Below are 6590 nucleotides of genomic sequence, written 5' to 3' on the forward strand. Positions count from 1 at the left end.
AAAAAACAAAACAAAAAAATAAAACAAACAAACACTATCATCTAGGAAGTGCTGAGTTAACTGCGGAAGTCAGCAGGACTGCAGTGTTTATCTTTCCACCAGAGAAAGGCCAAATGCAGTGTACTTCACTGAGGATCATTATCCCTGCCTAAGAGGATTATTGGGATGTCCTGGGGCTCTTCAATGATACCTCTACAGAGCACCCACAGAAGTGTAACACGTTCACTCATTTTTGGAGCACTCCCTAGATGCAGCTACATCAAGAAGTCAGATGGAAAAAGAAAATCCCAAGCAGCAAACCCCAAAACTCACCACCAGGAAAAATAAGTCCAAAACAAGTAAAATTTTAACCCAACAGGAAGAGCAGAATCTATCTCTTCCCCAAATTTAGCCACACTAAATTTCTTTCCCTGTGTATGTCCTGTGTCTTTGGGAGAGACATGGTGGCATTCCTGACTGCTCCTCAAAACTATAAGGGAGAACAAGATGTTCAGAGTAGCTCTGCTGTTGCTCTAGCTGATTTATTTCCCTCATAGGACAAAATTCAAGCTTTTACCTCAAAAAAACAACAGTAAAACAACAAAACAAAACCAAAACCAACCAAACAAACCCATGCCACCAAACCCACAAATCCCAACCAAACCTAATCCAGACCAAACAAAAAAAACCCCACAAATCAGGTATTTGCAAACTAACCACTGAAATTTTTCAAGGCAATAGAACCCTGAGAAACCAAAGGAAGCAAAGATTTTAGAATACTGACATAGTTGCTACCATCACATGTACACAGAAAACACCATCTTTACCTCTTAGCCAAATAAGTTTACTTTTTCCTGAGTGGCAGCAGCATGTGAGTAACTTGTTCCCTGCACAGGAACTGGCCCCTCACTCTTACACAGACTGACATTTATGCACTCACCAGTTCTGTGTCTCTCTGACTTTAGGCTTCCAATCCCAGCAAAATATTTCTATTACAGCGGGCACACTGTAAACAGTTTATAGGCTGGTATTCTGTTAGCTTAACCATTACCATGTTTTTTAGTTTCTTCTTGATTTTACCATTGGTTTGGCTTGTTTGTTTTTCCTACACAGCTTTTGATTCACCCCTAATTACAGTCCATAAACAGTTTTAATATAGCTTTGTCCTCCTCTTGTGCTCTCCTACCCTCCCCTCCACATCTGCCTGCAATTCCCACCAAAAGGTTGGTTCAGACCCTCACTGTGCTCTTGTTTGTATCCAAGTTTATCTGAGCCCAGACCATGCCTGTCTCTGATCAAAAGTTAATTTTAAACTTAAGCAGATGTTTGTCCCCAGAGTTTACATATTTTATATATTTAGTAGACAAATGTTCCCTTGACTTTTGTTATTCTATACAAAACAAGCCAAATTCTCTTTGGGTATGACCAACAGGGAGCAGGCAGTGGTGTTTGTGATCAGTCAGTGCCAGGGGCCAGCAGATCTGCGGCAAACCTGTGCCTGAAGCCAGGCAGGTCCATGTGTGTGGATACCTGCTCAGTGCTACACTTAGAGTATTTGGCCTTGCTTCTCAAGGCTTGTTTCAGCAGCAAGGATCAGCCCACATCCACCAGGTACATTATTTTCAGCCCTGGATGGCTTAGCTTTGGTCATAATACAAGTGGAGAAAATGCACCAAGATGTGTGAAGCAGGACCTCAGTATCTTCTCAGACACAGTCCCCAGTCACACCGTTTAAGAAGTTTTCTCAAACATAGCTGTTAAACAGATGAGCTCTCTTCTATTCATGGAATATTGTTCTTAGACCTTATCCTTACACCTAGTAAAGCTGGGCTAGTTTCCAATAGGTTTGAAGGTTTATTTGGGTTTGTTTCTTTTGTCTGAGGCCCAGAGCTGTAGGGTTTGGTGTAGATGACTTTCCCTGGTGGTATGACCATGTTCATGCTCCAGGTGGCATGAACAGAGCACTCAGCAGGGCACTGATGTGTCAAATGCTGAGTAGGCACCACTGAAGTGCTGAATGAGGCACACAGGAAATGTCCTGTGCACCAGGGACTGGATGTCATGTGTGGGACGTGCAGACATGCAATCTTCAAGACCTGCAGAGCCTGACATGAGCACAACCCAGGAATCACTGCTTTAGAGTGCACGTGTGTGGGGGAGAAGAGGAATGTAATGATGCTTGGGAAGGAGTTGTCTTCTCCTTTTTCTGCCTGCCTATTAAGTCCATTTGTTCTGTGCTCCAGCTGAGAAGGAATCTCTTAGATGTACCAGTACATATTGTCATGGCGCATTTGCTCAACTACACTAAGGTTTGCTGTGAATTTGTATCATCTTAGATGTCTTTTTGAAATTATTTTCTTATTTTTATTTTTTAGAATAATTTTAAAGGTGCATTATGATAATATTTAAAGATTTTTTTATATATGGGGAGTATATCAGTATGCCAGAAGTTTGTCTTAATTTCTTTCAGAAGTGTTTGGCAGGTCAGTGGAAAGGAAGTCTCCTTGCACTGTACTAGATTCAGACACTAGGTCTTCCTCTGCCTTCTGGAGTTGCCACCTTCCCCAGAAATTCATGGACATGATCAGAGAAGGGAGGATTCACAACTGAAGAACAGGTCAGACAGAAGGATAAATGGAAGATCCAGCAAGGAAATAGCACAGAAAACAGGCATGGGTGGCTCCTGAAGAGAACAACATCAAAATCATAGCCAAAACAGGAGATAAGCTAAAAAATCACCCTTCCCTAAGGTTTGAAAAAGGGCAGTGTGGGCACTTGGAAAGTCACTGAGTTGTGAGTTTGAAACCCAGACTGGATGTGAAGGTTGCCTCTGCTATGATACTTGAGACTGAAACACCCTCCAATTATCTTTGATCTTCTCTTTTGGTTTTAAATTTTCTCAGATTTAAAAGTATGCTCTTCTAGCATCTGTTCAGAAATAAACTGGCTTCTAAATATATATATATATATATATATATATATATATATATATATATATATATACAACTCCTTTGTTAATTTGAGAGTGGTTAGTTCCAAGAAAGAAGTTTATACATATCTACCTTACATGTGGTGTATTCAGTTCCAAAATATATCTCCAGTACTTGTTGGTGACAGTAATTGCAGCCTTTCACTCTGCTCCAGAAGGAGGGAACAGGTTCAGGTTCTGCAGCTTCATCCTGCTGCTTGTTTTGCTGAAGTCATTTGTAGAGACTGAGCAGAAAACAATGACTCAGAGATTTAAGAGTGGACTTCTTTATGCCTTACTTCTCTCTGAGCATTGTATATTCACAATTGGATTTCAAAATGTAGCTGCCCAGGATATCTCATGTCTGGATATGCTCAGAACAAAATGAGAAATGGCAGAGCCACATTTTACATGGTGCTGTGGTCAGGTTTATAAATCTTGCAAGCTTTCCAAGTAGTATGTCATCTTAAATATTGTTGTGTAGCTTCTGCATCTTCAAACATTTGCATCTAGTTAGCTGAAAACATGCAAAGACCAGGCTCATTTTCATCTGCAGAATACCAAGTAATGTACCCTAAAGAATTTGTTTATGTGCCAAAAATATGTACACAGAAATAGTAGTTATATTTCCAAGATTTAGGTTTGTTTTTTAGCAAGCTAACAGAAATGACTTTGTTTTAAAATCAGCAGCCATGTCTATAAAAAGGTATGATACACCAGAAACATTAAAATAGCCTTATAGGAATACACAGTATGTCTCTGGTGATAATACTAACAGTGTGCCTTGTGCACATGATTTTATTTGCATGACGGGATAGCAGAGTTCTGCTGCTTTTGATCATCTGCATGGTGGAAAATTGACCAGATTAATGTTCTCTTGACAAACTGAGATTTTGGATACTCTGATCAGTGCTTTAATGACCAGAGTAAACATATCCTATGTTTTTCGCTGGCGTGAAATGGCTTTGAAGCTGTAAAACAGGAAAGAAACACAGGCTGTGTTTGTAAGATGTTGAGGATAGAAATAAAAGGAAGGCAATCAGTGATTTTAAAGCATTGGTAGAATGTTTCCTATAACTCAAACTCAATGACAAACCCCAGGAAAATATATTTTTAAACTTTCTTAAGAAGTGCAGTGTGCCCTGCTCCTTAGGGGAGGAAACGTGGCTCAGCAGTGCTGCCAGGTAGCAATGAGCCCTCAACCACCCAGCATTTAACAAAGAGGTAGCCATGAAGGGATACTTGTCTTCTCTTCCTGCTGTAAGAAAGCTACCTTTTGTTTCTTGAAAGCACTTTTCACATTTTTTTCATGGGTTCAGACAGAAACTTATACAGAATTTTCTGTCCAAGGGTTAATTTCCATTTTTGTGACATTGGAGAACTCCATAATTGATGTGGATAAACAGAAACTAGCTGTGAGGAGTCCAGAGATACTTCAGTTAAACCTCATTCACATGGAAATTATTTGGAATTCCTGGAAAAAATTATCCAATTATTGTCCTGGAAAAAATAATTCCAGGACAATTATTTTGCCACTTTTTGGACCTAACCAAACTGACGAGATTTTAAGGCACTCATCTCAATTCTAGGGCACAGAGTTTAGTTAATAGTGTCATTTAAGGTTTTTTAACCAAACTGTCGTTGCTCAAAATAGGCATATCCATGTTTTCAGGATCTGAGAGGCAGAATGCAGTGAAGACTGGGTAAGAATGTTTTCCTATAATGAACAGAAAACCTGCACTGATCTCCAGAATGATGAAACTGATGATCTCCTGAGCTACTGGCAGGAGCTAATAGAAGGTTCTGCCTCTTCAGTTTCCTGTATCAGAGACATGGAGATAGTTTGGATTCATTATTACCTAGTGTTGGTGTTGTCATACTGCAACATGCATGTACTCTGGAGTTTCTGGTATCATTGTGGCCTTGATAAATGTGAATTAAAGATTTCTTATAATAATTTTACTAGATGATCTACTGGCAGTGCTAATTTTCAGTGGAAAAAAGGAAGTTTTCAATTCCTTCTAAATTTAGAGAGACAATAGTTCTGAAAGAAAGACAGTAATTCTGTGGTGTAGGTTTTGGAGTTGTAGAATTTGCTATTTTTAATTTACATTCAAGTAATTTAGATTCATTTTTAAGGACAAAAAGCAGATTAGAAATCCACAGTGTGGTTTCAAAAAGCTTCTTTTATGTTAAATTTGACTCATGTGGTTACTGCTACGGAGTTTTGTTGTTCAAATTGTCTGATGAGTTTCTGAAGTAGAAATTTATTGAAAATCATTGCTTAAAATGCAGTTCTCCTCAAACACCTATAAAAACAAAACAGATGAAATAAGAATTAAGATGGAAAAATAATACTAAAGAATCTAATTATACTTAATAAGATAGAAAGTTATGGAGACTATTTTAAGGATGTCTTTTCCAGTTATTTAGAAAGGAGAGAATATTGAAACCCAAACTATTGCTACTGCAGTATTTGGGGCTAGTGTTAAGGGGGAAAAAAATGGAAGTTGTGAAAATCTGGTGTAAAAAATACATCTTATTTCTGAAAATAAACAAAGGCTACTGTCTACACTTTGTTGTGGTAGAACAACAGCAAGCTGCAGGACATTTAGTGAAAGAGAACCAAATAACATGATGCTTGTATGTCACATTGGTACTGAACCCCTGTCTGAGAGCTCATGGCCCCACTGGCACCTTGGCCCAGGATGGAACAGCACCATTAACAGCAAAATAACTTCACCGCAAATAAAATTCCATGTGGTGGAACTGCTTAATTCTGACTCTGCTCCACAAAAGCAAAACACATAAAAATACATTTTAACTTGAGTATTCAACCTCTTCCTTATCTCCTTCACATGGAAAAACTTATCACTCTACTGTCCCATTAATCAGTTTTGTCACCCTATATTTTTCGTTACTGGAAAAACAAAATTAAAGTCCCGGTCATACTTTTAAGACTTCCTTGCCTTCACTTTAGACTTCTCAATATAAAGAAAACCTTAGTCTCCAGGTATGTGTACTCACAACAAGTGAAAAATACCAGAACAATGTTTTAATCAGAATTTAGCAGCAATGCTTAGATGCTTTCCTGCTTTACAACACTTGGTAAGGAACTAAATCAGATGGCTCAGTGAGTGACGTTGAATGTCTGTCACACATCAGAACGGGGAAGTGGAATTAAGAGCAAGCTCAGGAAAAGTGCTTTTTCCTGTGCCATTTTACAGGTGTGGCACAGGCCTTGTTTACATAGTCCAGAGGCAAGTGGGAAATGCCCCATCTAGTAGGGACTGTTCCTTCATAGGCAGAACTGACAACTAGCACAATTGTTGTGATCAACTACATGGGAAAATCCCTGAAAATGAAGGTGAGTATTTGCATAGATCCATACACACATTCCATTTACTTTTTAATTTTTTTTTAATATTATTTATTTAAGTGCATGCCATATGGACATTTGACTGTTTCATGCTAACAGTATATATATGCTGCCTGTGATCATTACCCTGGAACAGGAAAATTGGAACTTAGAAAGGATTTTGTTAATAAGCCCTTCCTAAATGACACTTTTACAGTCCACCTCTCAAAGGAGTACAGTGCCAACTTTGTTGTGAGGCAGATGGTAGTGAAAAAGGTGGATGTG

This window comes from Zonotrichia albicollis, chromosome 1, assembly GCF_047830755.1.
Source record: "Zonotrichia albicollis isolate bZonAlb1 chromosome 1, bZonAlb1.hap1, whole genome shotgun sequence".
Lineage (NCBI taxonomy): Eukaryota > Metazoa > Chordata > Aves > Passeriformes > Passerellidae > Zonotrichia > Zonotrichia albicollis.